Source organism: Poeciliopsis prolifica, unplaced genomic scaffold (assembly GCF_027474105.1).
Source record: "Poeciliopsis prolifica strain line A6 unplaced genomic scaffold, Auburn_PproV2 SCAFFOLD189, whole genome shotgun sequence".
In the NCBI taxonomy this organism is placed as follows: domain Eukaryota; kingdom Metazoa; phylum Chordata; class Actinopteri; order Cyprinodontiformes; family Poeciliidae; genus Poeciliopsis; species Poeciliopsis prolifica.
The window spans coordinates 99,650-118,462 of record NW_026562564.1 but is presented as its reverse complement, the minus strand read 5'-3'; the positions used below and the strand labels follow the sequence as shown (position 1 = coordinate 118,462).

Here is an 18,813-nt window from a genome sequence, read left to right as displayed (position 1 = left end):
AGAACAGAGTTACTTTCTAGATACATAATCAGAGAAAACACAGCACACACAGTATTAACTCTAAAGTTGTGTGTGAACAACGTACCTCATAGAAATCCAGGCAAGACGTGCAGACCAAGATCCTGGTCTATCAGAGGATACATGGGTCACTCAGATAATGGTTAATAATAATAATAATTATTATAGCAGTAGCTCAGATGGACAGTGAGTGAGCGAGTGAGACATAGAGAGACTCAGTCTATGAATAGACTTTGAGTTTACTGGAAACACGGTCGAGGTTCAGGGGATCCAGCCAACATCTCTCAGTGACAGTTTTACTGAAACACAAAGTCTGACTGAATCTGATCCTCAGCACAGAAACACATTCAGCACTTTATTCCTGCAAAACTAAAACACACAGTAGATCCAAGCTTTGTTTGAAAGGCTCCTGCAAGCTCACCATCGTCATCAGACACTCTGGCCGTCACACACACACACACACACACACACACACACACACACACACACACACACACACACACACACACACACACACACACACACACACACACACACACACACACACACACACACACACAGCTCTCAGAGAAACTGAGGCTGACAGATGAAGTGGCAGTTCTACTTCTTGATCCTTATGAGCATCTTCATGTGGTTATGGGTCAGTGGCATGTCTTGTTCTGCCTCCATCAGACCTACAGGTCCAGAGATATGCTGAGAGCTGCCATCTTGGTTCTCATGGCTTCTTCCTGATTCTTCTTGGCGTCCATGATAAGCTAAATAAAATCTGGGGTTTTAGTATTCTGCTCCTTCTGCATGTCATGAACAACAAAGCACTTCAAATCTACAGGATCTTGTTACTTCAGACATGTTTAAATGGCTTCTTGAACACTTGGAAGCATTCTTATCTTTCAGTCTCGCCACATTATCACATTATCGCCACATGTTTTAATGGCTGGAGTCATTTTTTGTTGAAATCTTTTACTCCTGAAACGGTGCTTTTGTGCTGAGGTCTATCCTGACCAGAGCAACAGTTATTGAGCCGAAAGACACAGAAACATCAGGGAATAGTGTCCGTGTCAGGGACAGGGACTGGATTTGTCTGCGGTCATATGAACTTCGCTAAGTTGCAACAGATGTGGCAGAGACAAAACCACAGAGGCCAAGATGATGGGAGTCAGTAAGTTCTGTTCCTGGTTGACATAAAGATACATGAAATTGAACAGTAATGTTTTTTAGCTGCTTTTTTAATGAGTTTCATCAAAGCGATGTCTCTTTTGGGGAATCTATAATCCAATCATTCTTTCCGCAGAATTTTAAATAAGTCAGGGTCAAGGCTTATTCCCCACTGATCACCGAAACTGAGTATTCAGTTTGAATCCAGGGTCACTTTAAAGATGCAATACTGTGAGTTCCCCTCAGGGAATGGGGAATATTTTTTCTCCCCACATTTTTGTGATTTGTGAGACCTTTATCTGATTTTTGACATAAAGGACATAAAGTCCTTTTTATGCATTTGGATCACCCTACAAAACTACAAAACCTGGAACACTTCAAAGATGGACAAGATCATAGTATCGCACTGGATAAATAATTTGAGCAAAATGAAAAGAAAAATCAAAATAGGCAAATTTGATATGAGAAGATAGTTAAAACAATAAACATTTCAAACTTGTAAACTTTTTTATTTCACAGCTGGGTGGGTATGGCAGGCAGTTATTCAGTATATCTCATAATCATATTAATTAAATGTTTAAAGATGGGGAATAAAGGACCAAGAAGTACCATTAAATAAAACAATTTGTGGTTTATTACCAATGGGTTTAATGTACATTATGTTATGAATTCACAGAAAAAGCCATTTGTTCATGTACAAATTACAAATACACAAGCTATTCTCTCTACTCTTTAGTAGAGCTGTACACTGGGTTCTCCTCTCCCATTACTGTCCCACAACAGCATCGCAACCCGGCAAGACTTTTGACTTGAGTGAAACGGAGTCAGGAAAAGACGGTCAGAGTCTCTTGAAGACGTAGACGGAGGGAGCAGCAGCTCGCGTAGAAAACATGAAGCAGTTTAGTTCTGTGTTTTGCAGGCGTCTGATTGCTTCCGACGGCTGTTACACGTCGAAAAGAAAAACCCGAGGAACTTTCATCAGCTCAGACAAAAACTTCCAGGCTAAACGGCCTGATGGTGCTGTGGAGTGATGACGGCAGCTGGTTCCCAGAGGTCAGAGGTCGGAGACAGGAGTGGACCGGACATGAAATATTCAACGGTGTTTTCGAAGTGCTGTGAAATATGACAGAATCCCCCAGCATAAATCCATATGTTGGGTTTGTCAGGAAGCTGAAAGAGCAGATCCACCTGATGCCTCATAAAGCACCACTTAGAAACAAATTCAAGAGAAAAATAAACAAACATACTTTCTTTTCCATGTCTCACTCCCAGAAATAAGCTTCATCAAGTAACTTTATAATTCATCTTCGCCTAATGTGTTTTCTTTATACAGTGTTGAATATAGTGGATTCAATTTTGCGTGTGTGTATTTGTGTGTGTGTGTGTGTGTATTGTGTCCTGGACTTGCTGGTTTCGTTCACTCTTCTCAGATCTAAAAAGCACCTCAACTCTTTACTTCCAGGAAATCCACACTTTAGCTTACAGACAAGCCGACCGGCTCTCTGATAGTCGTCCAGGTTTTTGTAACTTTGGGAGCAAAACGTGTATTTATATAGAGGTTTTCTAAGGATTTTCAAAGCAGGTAAGTGGAAACAGGAAGACCAGTTCACTGCTCACATTGATCCCATCGACTGATTGGACTAAAACTCACGTAAAACAAAACAAAACAAGTAAATCAGAACCATCGGTCAGCCATATGCGCCATTAGAGTGGAAATAGAAAGTAATTTTTTTTGTCCGGCTGACCAATAATTTACCTCTCAGGCATAATAATTTAATTGTATAAAGACAAAAAAAAGACAGCTGGCATATATGATGCTGTTGGCGACACAATCTAACAGTCCATTATAAAAACGATACAGAAATATTTGGGATCTGATGAGTAAAATGAAACTTGGTTGGGTTATGCTGAAGGACAGGAAGCCCTTTGACCCCGGTGCTCCTCCTGCTCCGCGCCGACAGTCAGCTGCGCTGCAGGATGTTCACGATTCGATTGCTGCCGACAATTTTTCATTGGCCCAACTCGTCAGTGGATGTCCTCACAAGTATAGTGTTATGAGCTTGTGCGTGTGGTTTTTGTGGCCCTGCTGGTCTCTGCCTCCTCTCACTGAGTGTGTGTGGATGTTGCTGTTTGTCTGTCTTCACGCAGTAGTTGGGTTTGTCGGAGACCCTGTAGCCCGGCAGGCACTCGCAGCGGTAGGAGCCCACCGTGTTGACGCACTTTCCGTTTCTGCACAGCGACATCCGGCTGTTCAGCTCCGAGCATTCGTTCACATCTGCACGAGGAGAGAGGTGCCGGCGTGAAACAGAGGAAAGGTACGGCGGGTTCTTTACGTGACGGCGAGCGGCCGCCTACCGACGCAGGTCATGTGGGACAGGTCCAGGGTGAATCCCGCAAAGCAGTCGCACATGTAACTCTCCTGAACCCGGACACAGCGGCCGTTCTCGCAGCCGTTCAGGATCCCGCACTCCTCGGCTCGCAAGCCCTCGAAGTTGCTGTAGCGATCTGCAGCACAGGTATGAACCAAACACAACGCCAGACCAGTTAAACCAGGTCTGAGTATAGATTGGAGCGCTTAACAAACCCACCTGCCTTACGTCATATGATCAGCGTTGGAAAACTTAACATGATATTATCACAGAATCACCTCAGACCTAACGTCTGAAAAAACACAAATCACTGCCTGGCCACAAAAAAGGTTCCCACCAAAACAAAAACCAAAAGCTCACACTCTCATGTTTCATTGGACTGCCTTTAAATTGATGATAGCACACATTTGTGTGTTTGAGGGGATGTGGGGGAAACAGTTAAAACTAACATTAAAATGTGTTTTAAAAAGTTTTTAATGTGATCAAGCTGCAAGACCAAAAATTACTCATCCTCCTCCTTTTCCTCCTCTTCCTCCTTCTTCTTCATCTTCAACACCAACAACATTCCACAGGAACACGCAGTAACAAAAAAACAAACGTTCTGTAGGATGTGCTGTTCATATGTAACTTAATCACAACATTTAAGAGTCAAGGGAGTAACTAATGAATAAATACAGTCTGTGATACGTTTACACTCATTATGAGTTTCTAAAAGGTTTCTAAAAGACGGAAGCGGCGCTTTCACCTTGCTGTGACACAAGATGGCAGCAAACTGCTTCCAAACCTCAGTGGGTCGAGGCCTCTGAGCTGCAGCGTTAAAGACACTGGCAGGTGAATTAGTCTAATCTGATCATCTCAACCGCAGCTCAGCGAGGCAGCAGCTCTACAGGCAGCTGAGACATGAACATCCTCACATCATCCTGGAGCTTCTTGGTTTTTTCATCTCCTCTGGTTTGGAGACGGAGCCGCTTAAAGCATTCTATGGTAACTAACTGAATCCTGCAGTGTGCAAACCTCTTTTTATTTCATATTATAAAGACAGAAACAATGTTGCACTCCTCTTCCATAACATCAACTTATTTTCACTGAAATCAATTAAAGGCAGGCGTCGTTCTACCTCACCATATCCTTTAGAAAAGTGAAGTAAGTATTACTAACCTGAGATACTAGTGAATTAAATCGACGTCGGTGGAAAATAAGATGAAAAAGTAAAAGAACTGATTTTTAAAGTAGAAGTCAAACTTGAGCATTAAAGCTACATTTTTCAGTTTTTCAGATAATTTCTTCTTAATGGATTTTCTACATTAATCAACATGGAAACATACATTACCTGACACAAAACATAACTTTTCTGAAAATGTCAAATTCATTTGAAGTACTTTAGAGTTTTACATACGTAAAATTCAACCAAACATTTCCGGAACCACTGAAGAACTAGTAAAGATGAAATATCAAGTCGATATTTTATATCACATAGAACTGGTTTTAAATCAAATAGCATTATTAGCCATGTAGCGTTTTGGTTCCCTGTTTTGTTTATTATTTTTCCATTTTGTTCAAACCTGCCATCCTGTCTGTCAGTAGAAGCTGCTCCCCAAAGACAAATCCTCTCATAAAGGTTCTCAGTCATCTGATCAAACAAATGTACGACTCAAGTTGTGTCTTGAAGCAAAGGCTAAATACTTACACTCTTCGTTTTCGTAAATGTTGCGGACATGCTGCTCTTCATGCGATGTCAAGTAGTCTGGGCTCACTTCATATTCGTGAACCGGACCGGCAACCAGGGCATCGTGGCCGTAAGGCTGTCGCCTCCCACCAGAGGAATATTGCACATGGATGCATAGTCCTCTGAGGACAGAAGAAAACAGTTTGTGCAGAAGAGAAACTAAAGAGTAAGGTTCCAACCTCCTGTATGACTAAAACGGTTCGTACTTGAACAGCACTTTATCAACTGGGTAGGAGCCACAGCTGCTCTGACAGGCAGACTGACAGAGGCTCCACCTGTTCGGCCCTCTTACCACCACCAGCAGGTCAGCCGGGACTGAAGTGTCTTGCCTAAGCCGGGACTGAAGTGTCTTGCCTAAGGTCATAATGTCTGAAACCGAAGACGAAACCAGCAACCCACCGACTGTATGACAAACTTCTACCTCCGTCTCTACCATTGTCCCCATCGTCAACTAATGACAGTTATCAAGATTGCTCAGCGGAATTAAACTTAAAAATATACTGAAACTTTAAAATACAGGCAAGTAAATTTCAGCATTATTCTCCCCACTTGTGGGAAATGTTGAAACATTCTGTGAGGATGAGAGGTTCTCTGTGTGTGTTGCAGAGTGTGTCTGAGTCGCATACCTGAGTTTTTACGGGGACACAAGGCGCACTCCATCCCCCAGGCCTCTCCGAAGCGACAGCAGCACTCGGTGAAGGTCATCTTCCCGTTGGGCCCCAGGGGCCGCGTGCACGTATTGGTTTCTGTGACTGTCTGCCAGCAGATCTGATAGTCCAAATACTCCATCTGTTGTTGCTCTACAAATACAGCCAGTTTTACTATCTAAAATGAACCATACCCTACAGGCACTGTTTGAACGCAACTGTAAAATTATGTTATCAACTGGAATATCATATGCAAATAATACCAAAACTGCCAATTATTAGTACCATCTATCCATCCAGGGTTGCTAGTTTCTAGAATCATTCATTTCCTTTGTTGCTGGGGAATAGGTTTCACTTTGCATCCATAGATTTTATTTTTTATATCTTCAGACATCATTCTGCTATGGAGCATCTGTGTCTTTACAATAGAGTATTATCTGTTGTTGAGATAAGATCATAAGACAAAGAAAGCTAAAAAAAAAAAGAAAAAAGAAAGAAATAAAAAGCCTTTTGTGATGCACTGCCTGCAGCTTCTGGAGAGCAGTCTGTTTGGATCCAAAGTGGTGGCATTATCATAATCATCATTTTAATAATCATATTTTTCAGCTTTTGTTTGAATTAACTGCGTGGGTCATTGTGAAAAAGTTAGATTTGCATCACATTTGGGCAAGAAAGCAAAGAAAAAATATTAGACTTGGGCTGCATTCGCCTGCTGAGTGAACGTAGTCTATGTTGCTCTGTGATGACCTTGTGACCTCTACAGGCTGTACCCTGCCTCTTACCCAATGACCTCTGCAACAGGGGCACCAGGCCTTCCTTGTGACCTTGTAAGGATAAGCAGATGTAGATAATGGGTATTGTGGTGCATTGAGTTAATGCATTTTCAGGTGTGTAAAAAAAGTGAACAGCTCCTGCTTTCTGGTTACAGGAATAATGTAAAAATCACATGAGCTGTTCATAGTGAAACTGAAATTTTTGCTTATGAATCCATCTGCTGTATTTGTAGGTTTGTTTTGGGATGCAGAGGGCGCACAACTAGTGATTTATTGAACTATCAATATTTCATTGTTGAGAAAGTTTGATTTCAAGTTCGTTCATGTAGAACAAGTATTTTGTTGTTACTTATTGGTCCAGCTATCTACTGTCTATGGTCACTTATCTATGCAGGGCTGGAGGGGCACACACACACACACACACACACACACACACACACACACACGCGCACACACCACACACACACGCACACACACACACACACACACACACACACACACACACACACACACACACACACACACACACACACGCCAATGCATGCATGCACACACACATTCAACCTGCATAAGCAGATCAGAGCTTTACGAAATCTGGGATCAGAAATAAATCCTAAGGCTCTGATAGGTTTTTCTGAACTGATGTGTTTTGTAAAAGATGGATAAATGTCCCTTTTTTGTCCACATTTCTTATTTTGCACTAAAACTGTTTTGAAATACAGAGACTTGAATGAAAAAACTGAACTCTCACCAGCCAGCTGGGGAAGCACAACACAGCGGTTACTGTTGCGGTCCAGCACCATGGGGGGTCTACAGAAGCAGTTGAAGGAGCCGTCTGTGTTCAGACACTCTCCTCCATCACAAACGGACTCATCCAAACACTCATTGACATCTAGAGAACCGCGAGACACACAGACCAGAGTCATGAGTTAGACGATGAATCGGAGCCGTTTGACTCTCTAGCACACTTCTCAGTTTTACTGACCTGTGCACTCCAGCTTGACGGGGTCGTAGTAGTGACCGCTGGTGCAGTAACACTCATAGCTTCCCTCTGTGTTCCCACAGTAGCCGCCTTTACAGACCTCCTTATCAAACAGTTTGCATTCATCTGCGTCTGGAAACAGGACAAAACATGGTCTGTGTGATCACCTCTGAAAAACTAATCTTTGTGCATCTAAACACGCTTTCAAAGCTCAACAAGGAAGGCAAGCGGCTGTTTAACATATACTGCCTTGGGGAAGAACCTCCTTCGGCGCCATCGATGAACCCAGCCCCCACCTGGCTGGGTTCATCCACCCTTTTCCGGTTTGCAAAGATGGAACTTTGACAAACTTCCCATCTGCTTGTTGCTTAAAGCTGCAGTACGTAACTTTTACAAAAAACAGTTTTTTCCATATTTATTAAATCTGTCATCGTGTCATGAGACAGACGACCTGTGAAAACAATTGGATCTCCTCCACCTGTTTCTTGAGCTGCTATTGCCATCTAAAGAAATGCACCACTCCCAGTCAAAACAACCAATCAGAGTCAGGAGGAGTGCTGTCAATCAACCTGTCCACTTGCTGCTCAATGTGCTAATGGTGGAGAAACAACTCACTGTTACAGGAAAACTCTTTATCTGCCGTCATGGCCATGCTAACTAGCCTGAGCTTTCATGACAAACTGTGTCATGGGCCAACTTGAGCTCCATCCCTCTGGGTTCAGCGAAGTCGGCACGACCAATCAGATTTGTTCACCAACTTCCAGGAAATCCTCTCAGATGTGGGCTTAGTGATCTAACCCTTCTCTGTGTCAGCAGTTGTTCAACACAAGGGGGCACTGCCTCCTCACTGACTGCACATGCATCACAAAACCCAAGACTGAAACCCACCACTCACACTTGACCAAGGCCCAATCAGATCGCTTCACTCACAGAGGATTTCAAGCAAGTGAAACTTATTCAGTTTGCAGGAGAAAAAAAAAAAAAAACAGCTACAGAAGCAATAAGATGGTGGTTGGTGCGTGCAAAATGAAAAGAGCTGTTATTGTTACCAGATAACATCTTCAAATATATCATGCCTTTAAATTGGATCAGAGTAAACTATTTCCACTTGCCTTACCTTTGTAACTGTTTGAGAACATTACTCCATACAGCAGGTCTTCGCTGGGAACAAAACCTCTTCCAGATGGACACATCTGGGTGAACTGGTCTAGAAGAGAGCAGACATGGAGGATCCCAGGTTATGCTGCTCTGTTCGCCACAGCTGGTTTCTATAAATACAGCTACATACTGCTGCTGCTTCCTGCAGGGACCAGACTCTCTGCACATACAGTCTTTTGGAGGAAAACAGTCAAAGCTTTTGTGATGGATCTCCACGGATTGGGTTTCCATAGACTGGGGACTTGTGGATGGATATTATTGGAAACCAAAGATTCACACTGACTTCTAATCACGTTCCTCAACCGTTTTCTAATTGGGAGTTTATCTTTGTTTGATTTTAAAGCCGATCAACCTTAACAACACACTGTATGGAGGCGCAGGTTGGAAATGAAAGGCTTGGAGGGATTCTGATCCACCAGCTCACCTGTGCCATTAACAGGACAAGGGTAAACCTCACAGTTGTCCCCCCAGCCGGCTCCAAGAGTGCAGCAGCACTCCTGCAGCGTGATGTGGCTGCTCAGCACACTCTCACAGAGGTTCTCGTCACTAAGATGATAGTAGCAATCCTTTCTTTCCACTGAAGGCGCTGAAAGGAAAAAAAAAAACAGAAAAACATGAACTGAAATTGTAGCTGATCTTCAAACAGGGTTTTAAAGCCTAAACAAGCTTGTCGAGGGATTTTTTCCAGCAATCTAACTCATGATGGCAAATGTCGCTGGACGATAAGTTGTCCCAAAAGTTATTGCGATAAACGATAATATTGCTGTTTGGAGACCATTTTTGAGTCACACCATATTGATAAAGTTTAATTTTGTAAAGAATAATTAACTCTGGAACTGGAAGATACTTTAAATAACTAAAATAAGACATCACAAACAAAAACAATAAATAAAATGGAAAAAAATAACTTAAAACCAAAACCATAAATAAAGTGGATTATAATAGATGATGGAAATGATTGGGTTCATTTTAATTCATCATTAATTGAGTCATTGCTTATTGTGAGAGGCTTAATGCCAACTAGGATGGACTTTGACTGGACTTCTGGAAAACCTTTTTTGAAACATACGCTCACATATATGATATTTTAGGATAATTTCTTGAAGCTCTCAGACTGACGACCTCACAGTTAACTTTAGATTATTTCATTTAAATCATTGTGAATAAAATTAAACATCTTTAGTGTGGAGCCACACTAAAGGTGGTTCAGGCACCACGTCATAATTACATTGTACCATGTGCAGATTTTTATAAACATGTCTGGACGAGTAGAGCCTTAACGCTAGAAGGGATTACATTTATGAACCATATGTCAGTTTAACTGAGTCTGTTGTGAAGAACAGGACATGGTATAGACCAAAATGAACAAGATGAAGAAATCAAAAAAATGCATTCTTAGCCAGCTTTCAATTGGCAATGCAAGCTGACAGCAAAACTGAAAGAATCTATAAAAAGTAAAAAAATCCAGTGAAAATAAGTCACTGGATCAGGACTTATTTTCATAGATCAGGTGTTCAGCTAATGAAATCCGACCCGTCTGAGGAATGAAAGAGACGCTGTGCTGAGGGTGTCAGAGTGGGTTACCTGTTTGAGTGGGCTCACACTTGGCAATCATGACGTTGTAGTCCAGACCCTCGGGACACACGCAGAGGAAGGAGCCGTCCACGTTCAAGCACTCGGCCTCTCCACACACACTGCTCAGCAGCTCACACTCATTCACATCTGTGGGAAAACACATGGAGCTTTTGATGAAGAATCTGAACTGAAAAATGAGTGAGTTCAATACAACTTAGTTTGTGAAATAATGACGTTTAGCAGCCAGAGCCAATTGCAGGACAAGGATTGTACAAATAGGGGTTGTCTATTAGTTCCAATTGATTATTTATTTCAACTGCAAGATGTCAAACAACAGCATTTGTAAAGTTTTATTTATATATTTTTTATTAATCCTGCTTCTGTCAAGACATCAAAGTTCAAATAAATGCTTGACTGAGCAAGTTCACTGGAAAATCCTAAACATCGTGTGTAAATTTCTTTCAGTATAATCACTATGTCAATAGTGAGGATAAAAAGTAAAGTATGCAAAGTAAAAACAGAACAAGGATGACGATAAACTGGAGACATTGTTAAATAGCTTTGTTGAAAAGAAGTAAAGTTCACTTTGGTTGGAGGGAAATGACACGATTAAAGGGGAGAACAGATTGAAAACGCAGAGGAAACAGACGGTGCTGGCTGATCAGCAGCAGACCAGGCTGGAAAAGAGGAAGAAAGTGAAATAACACTCATTCTAAATGGTTAGTGGTAAACCACCGCTGTTGGCTTCCAGTCTGTGTGTTTGTGTGTAAGTGATTCCATGTGTAAAGGCCACAGTGCAGTGACGGTTTGGCAGCTGGGTGGACTGAACTCGGGTGGGACCAGGAAACTGTGCCAAGGAACAGATGGCAATTGTGTTAAAATGGGCACGCAGCAAATACTGTATTCTAAGTCTGGAAACAAAATGTGTGTTTTGGTGGCATTGCCCACTAAGCGTGCATGCATGTGTGTTAACCAGTTTTCATATCCTTATTTCTGTCTGCAATGTGGGGCCGTGGGGATCTGCTCCCTGTGGGGACATTTTCTTGGTCCCCATGAAGGGAAATGCTGTTTTTGGGGTAGGGGTTAGGCTTAGGACTCAGGTGTGAATTGACTTTTGATGAGGGTTGGGGTTAGAGGTATGTGATGGTTAGAGGTATGGGTAGGGTTATTGTAGGCGAGCGTGTGTGTGTGTGTGCGCGTATTTGTGTGTAGTTGCTGGGAATAGGTTGTGACAAACCATCCTGCTGGAGGAAATCAAATTAGATGGAAACAGCATGGAGCCTTTCAGCTTCTCCAAGTCAAATCTGAACAAAACCAATGGTTTTCAGCCTGATCTCCATGTCCTTCCAATCCACTGGGATGCATTATTATGCTCATTATTCATGCTTTCAAATCTTATCTGAAGTCTCTGCTATAGCCAAAGATAACAGAGACAAACTGCTTCAGAGATGGTTTGGCTGCTCTGCTATCCTTCCTGAATACAGAGTCCAGGTTTCACCAGGAAAGCAGTAAAGCTGTGTAGGGAGAGCAGCTTTAAGTACAGCCATTTTGTCACTTTAGAGCCGTAACTTTGAGTTTATTTTATTGGAATTTAACGTGGCAGACCGAACATAAAGCAATATGTCATTGTAAAGTGGAAAGTAAATCCACAGGTTTTCGCAATTGAATCCTAATAACATGGCACGGATTTGTATTTACCTCACTTTGCTTTCATACCCCTCAGTAAAATTCACTGCAACCAGTTACCAGCTGCAGACTTACCAAAGCATGGATCCACCTAATCTGTCAGGGATGGCAAGAGAAGCAGGAATAAGAGAAGCAGCCAAGAGGCACATATTCCACATACACAAATATTACCAGAATGCACAAAGCATTAATTTAGCACTTGGTTAAAAACATATTCACAGAACTCCGATATCGCCTAACTCACTCTTCGGTTCTCTAGCAGCAACTTGTTGAGTATCTTGCGCAGCAGCAGTTTCAGGTTTCGCCTGACAACAACAGCGTGAAGTGAAAACTGGATAAAACAGGAAAAGGTTGCACCACCACTTTGGCTGTATTTCAGATATTTAAAGCAAAAAACTGATAAATAATTATGGATATTGACAATTATCAATATGACTGATTTGGAATGCTTATATCATGATGAGTTTTTCAATCCAGCCCTATTACAAGGAGTATGAACACTGAGCTTCCCGGTGCCTTTCTGGATGTGTCAGCTCCTAATCAAACTGACACGGTCCTGACAAGTCTGCATGTGGGCCATATTTCATCTGGGCCTGGAACTGTTTTCATCGGTGAGTCCAACCCGACACACACTCGACGGGAGCCAAACACTCACCCTGGCAGGCGTGGCCGTCCTGCGACTCCTGGTAGCCTTGGTCACAGAGGCACTGGAAGGAGCCCAGGCGGTTCTCACAGTAGCCGTGGGGCCCGCAGCGCGTCTCGTTGAGCCCGCACTCATCAATGTCTGAAAACAGAAGGAGCCAGAAAAAAGCTCAACAACGGCACCGCTCACATGCCTTAACGTTAGCCTTTCAGTTTTATGTTTCGTATTTTATGAGGTGTAAGAATGAAAAATCTGACCAAACATCTGCCTTTCCTCACTTTCCCCTGGAGACACATTAAAACCTGCAGCACTAAGAGTAAAAGAGGAATAGTGCACTGTAATGAATGCTGGTATGCTTTACAACTAAAGGACCCGTCGTAAAAAATATACACTCAGACTGCTACACACGCACGCATACTGGAGTCTGAGTTTGCATAAATCACAAGAGAGAGGTCAACAAATATTCCTGCAAGTCTAGACAGCAAGCTTAAAGTCTTCCGTCTGCTTCTCTTCCTGTTCCTCTTGGGTTTTCAGAGGTAACAGAGGGAGCATGAAGCAGCTTTGACACACAGCCCTGGACTCCCTCCACGGCGCTGAAAGCTGGGGCAACACATCTCAAGGAAATAGTTGATATTCTTCTCATCTGCCGTGTCCCCCAAGTGTCTCAGAGTGATGGAGATATAGAATAGGGTGATGAAAACCAGGGCAGACATGGCGACACAGAGCTGTTGTTTGCCTTAACAACTGCTCTGGAGAGCTCTCAGCACCTGAGGCATTCCCAATGTGAATCTGAATAAATAATGGTGCCTGCAAGTCAACGGAAATATTGCGAGAAGCGCCTGAAGTGAACAACATGTGTATGAAAACCAACCGGGATTCCAGAAATGACTATTTTGAATGGAAGAATGGAGATGAATTTATTGTAGATCCACACAATAGAAAACAATATGAAGCTATGAAGTGTTCCACAATAACACTGTTCCTATGGCTTAAACTGTGATCTGTGGTTTTTCCTGTGAAGTATTTTAAGACTTTGAACAGAATTATAAGTTTATAGGCTTCTACCAACAATTTTGAGATGACAAACATGACGAACAGAAAAAAATAAAACAAACCTACATGCATTGTTTTCTAAATAAAGTGCAAAAAAATAATCATTTGAGAGAAAATCGAAGCAAAATCTTTTCATCAAGTTGAGAAATTACAATACCAAAACGAAATACAATTTAAGAGGGAAACTGAAACTAAAGCTTGCCATGCTAGTCTTGGTGCAATACTGACACACACTTAGTATTTCTGTTTTGCATCGATCCATCGACCTCTAACTTACACTGCTAGAGGATACTCAGTCTTTTCAATAGATGAGTCAAAGCTATTATTGATATCAGGTTTAATTTTTTTCACTTTTATACATCTTCTGCATTCTAAACAGAACAAGGTTCGACAGAATAACACCCCCCTTATTTTTAAAGGTAAATTAAAGTATCACATTTATTTTGTGGAACTTCTGATCTGATGTGATTTCCCAGGGGTTATAACAAAGGGCAAATTCTATTTATTAGGTATATTTACCAAGCATATTTATCCTTCCAAAACAATCGGTGTGTTTGTGTATGTACAGTTGTCTTACCATCACAAGAGGGCGCATGGAGGCTGGCGGTGAACCCACTGTCACACACGCACACATAGGAGCCTTCGGTGTTGAGACATGCACCATGAGGGGAGCAGAGCTCGGCCTCCTCCACACACTCGTCCACATCTAGGAAGTGACAGGCCGAACCAGCACAGAATAGAGTTTAAACAAGTTCATCTAGTATTACTGAGGGAGCAAAGATGTTGGAGTTCCATCCGCTCAAAGAGGAACTTCAACCTCAAAACTCATAAACAATAGCAACCGCATAAAGCAGTGTAACTCGTCACCTATACAGCTGGTGCCATTGATCTGCCTGAAGCCCTCGGGGCAGGTGCAGGTGTAGGAGCCCATGTTGTTGACACACTCTCCCACAGACACACATGGAGAAACCTCCTCCTGACACTCATCCACATCTGGATTGTAAACACAGGAGGAGGAAGTGTCAGTTTGTTTGGTCTACTTTTATCGATTGGGATAGGAAAACTCATATTTGCCGCATTATGTATCAATATGCCAGGTCCGGATTCAGATAAGCACTTGTTTATGTAAAATAAAGGAGGAAAACAGACAAAAGAAATAAAAGCCACTGGTCACCATAAGTAGTTTGCAGAGTGTACTTTGGTAAAAACAAGAAGAAGTTATTAGATTATCTAATTCAGTGAAAGATGCAGAAAAAGAGAGTTTCTGTCCACATTTAGAGATGCTATTAAAAATAAACAAATTAGTTCTAAAAACATTTTAGATTTTGATTCCTGACCAATTTATCCAAAACACAGGTGCATTTCACAAGGTCATAAAAAAATTTTTGCACTTCAATTCAAAAAGAGAAATGCAAATAATAAACAAATTATTGGAAAATCTCACTCAGTTTCATCGATTTATTTGTTTTCATGTTTAGGGTTTGTGACAGCTGTCCCTGCTGTCACAGAATAAATGTAATTATTTTCTGTTCTTCTTTAATATTACTTTATATATTTGTTTGAATAGTTTAGATTTTCATTTTTAAATTTGTCTTCATTAATTTGACCAATTTAGTTAACTATGTGTAGTGCACCCATTTAGTTAACTTTATTTGTCAGTTCTTTATAATTTTTGTTAAATGCACTAAATTTCTTTTGTTTGAGTTTACCAGTTTCCCCTGGAGCTACAGATGATTTCCAGCTGATGCCCACTGGTGGTCAACTTCCCAGTGGGCCATTCCATCTGCTCACCAGGGGAGGGGGAAATTTGTTTTTTAGTTTAGTTTCATTATTTCTTTAATGTTTTTTCTTTTGAAAGTTAGTTCAGTTCTAATATTTATTTAATTTAAAGGTTTAGTAATGTTTCTTTGTATTTGTTTGTGTTTTTTGTGTGTGTTCAATTATCCTTTTTGTGTTCAGTAGTGGTCTGATCACCCACTATTTAAGTTCTCTTCATGTCTTGTTAGGTCAGTTTTTTGATTGAGTCCTTTGTGTTGCTACCTGAGTTGTAGTTTGTTATGTTGACCTCAGTTTTGGGCCCGATTTATCATTTTGAAATTATTTGTGGATTTTTTGTAATAAATAAAAATTTATTTTGAACTTCACTCAATACTCTCTGGCTGGTTTGTGGGAAAACCTCACAGGGTTGTAATCCTCTCAAAGCTGGGTTGTTTCTGTTTCTTATCACACATTTTCCTTCCACTCAATTTTTTACTCACATGCTTCACTACAGCGTTCTGTGACCAATTGTATCCCAGCTTTTCGCTATTATTGTGTAGATAAAATAATAAATCTATATCACGAGTTTTACTCTGAATATTAAAAAAAAAAAACATTTCAGTGACGTTCTACCATACGGAGACACACCTGCACATCGACCACTGATTAAGTAGGTGAAAGCGAGAACCTGATTCAAGCTGAATGATTAGCAGTTAAGTCTAAGTGATAAATACAAACCATCACACTGGTCCCCAGCTGATGACACTCTGAACCCGGATCCACATTGACACAAGAACGAGCCGTCAGTGTTCAGGCAGTGACCTCTGACACACACTCGCTCATCACGGCACTCATCTATATCTGGAAAGACGCAAAGGTTTGCACATTGTCAACGAAGAGTTAATCATTGTTATGTGATATTGCATAAACAGTGTGTTTTTTCTGTATTTTCTTTTCAGCAGCTAATTCTCACACAGTCAATTCAGACAAATCTGAGAACTGATCCAGTTCAATGCTGAGGTTTAAACTTCTACAATCACACAAAATAAAGAACTTTATGTTTGGTCAATATTAAAGTGATGTGCTAAAGCAGAGAGCAACAATATTTAAACTCTGGTATGTTAATCCACAACAGGAAATTTTGACGTTCACATAAAGGAACTATTGATCACATTTTAGTAAGAATCAAGCAGTCCTAGATCATGTTGGTTACAATAACAGAGTATCAGTGAACATAAGGAATCAGACCTACCAAGGCAGCGACCTCCTTGCCCTACAAAGCCAAGAGGACAGGAACCACAGCTGTAACCTCCAGGCTCATTGTAGCAAATACCTGAAGGACACACTGTCCTGTTTTCACACTCATTGATGTCTGTGAAGAAGAGACAAAAGAAAAGCAGACAGCTGTGATCTTGTGTCCACTTTCAGCTCCTGTATGAATGGCGCTCTTGAAGAGCTCCTCCTTCTGCAGCCAATTAAACTGCAGGGAATCATCAGAGACACAATGCAGCTAGCATTTGGACTGGTTCTATCATTCCCAGAAGCAATCAGGAGATGCCTCTCAACAGACACTCCCACTGAAGGCACATGCATCAAAATAAAAGAAAACTTGTTCAGGACGCAATGGACAGAAAAGTTATGTTTCTGGATAACAAGGCATCTTACTATCTCACCTTGACGTTTACGTAATGTAAATCATAGAATTGATCCAGTTCAGTGTGGAGGTTGTTCACATAAAGGAACTATTGATCACATTTTAGTAAGAATCAAGCAGTCCTAGATCATGTTGGTTACAATAACAGAGCATCAGTGAACATAAGGAATCAGACCTACCAATGCAGCGACCTCCTTGCCCTACAAAGCCAAGAGGACAGGAACCACAGCTGTAACCTCCAGGCTCATTGTAGCAAATACCTGAAGGACACACTGTCCTGTTTTCACACTCATCGATGTCTGTGAAGAAGAGACAAAAGAAAAGCAGACAGCTGTGATCTTGTGTCCACTTTCAGCTCCTGTATGAATGGCACTCTTGAAGTGCTCCTCCTTCTGCAGCCAATTAAACTGCAGAGACACAATGTAGTGCAGCTGTAAACTAGCATTTGGACTACGGTAATTATATCATTGCCAGAAGAGGAGATGCCTCTCACTGAGTTCCCCCTGAGGGCACATGCCAACGTAAAAACAAAAGATAACTTGTTCAGGGCATGAGGGACATAAAGTTTATGTTAATGGAGAACTGACCCAAATCACTGATTTTGTTCTCATTCGGCTTCCAAACAAAAATGTGTTTATCTCTATCCTCATTGCCAGATGAGAAACAAACTGAGCCTGATTTTCTTTATTGACTCCAGGCCGACAGGAAAGAGGATAATGAAAGAGGGGGGAAGACATGCAGCAAAGGTCACCAGGTCAGGAACCTGCAACAGCCGCATGAAGGACTAAGGCCGCCATATGTGGGCTGTGCCACAGCTGTGTCAGATGCAAATAAAATTAGCTCCTCCAAATCTAACAATACAGAAAATGACTTAAAATTGTTCCTCAACCAAAGACACATTTTACTACTGTGAAGGGATGTGTAACAATTCAGAGAAAATCCTTCTGACACTGTTGGTGACGATAACAGTTTTCTTGTGAGATCTGAGCATGTTGTTGTTGTTGCAAATATCAAATCTTCAAACATGACATTTCCAGGGATCTGTGACTGTGAGGAAGTTATTAGTCCTCAATAGCATCATCTGTTGTTGTGGTCAAGGCTGGTTTCTAACTATGCAGTTATTGGCTTTTATAGAAATTATCTCAAGTCAAGAGAAAAATATATATAAATATATAAAAGCAATGTCAGAAATTTGCTGAGAAGATGGATGATAAGCATTCATAATGTTAGTTTATGTTCATCGTGATGGCACTCAGATATTTGTGATATAATTCTGCCGTGAAAAAAAATACTTCTACAGCCCTTAGCAATCAATTTATTCTTAAGAAAATTGATTGCTAAAATTAGATCAGCCCACAATTTTGCTGAATTCCTCTCAGAGGAAATGTGTCATCATGAGAGTCTGCAAGAAAGTTTTGTTACCTTTTTCCCTGCAATAAACACAGAGATTCAATAAATGTTGCGAGACTAAGAACCATGTTTTTTGGCATTTTCATGGTAGAGAATGGTTTGAAATGACAGCGCTGAAGTTTGATGAAGCCGGGCCTTAAAAGTGCAGGAAAAATGAAGTTTACTCATTGGAGACTTGCTACGGACTTGGACAAGGAAAAGCAGAC

General features: G+C 41.3%; 1 pseudogene; it reads right to left on the bottom strand.

Annotated features, from left to right (window-relative positions):
* Nucleotides 1–1,784: 1,784 nt before the first annotated feature.
* Nucleotides 1,785–18,813, bottom strand: part of LOC129356738 (latent-transforming growth factor beta-binding protein 1-like) — a 68,801-nt pseudogene continuing 51,772 nt past the window's right edge.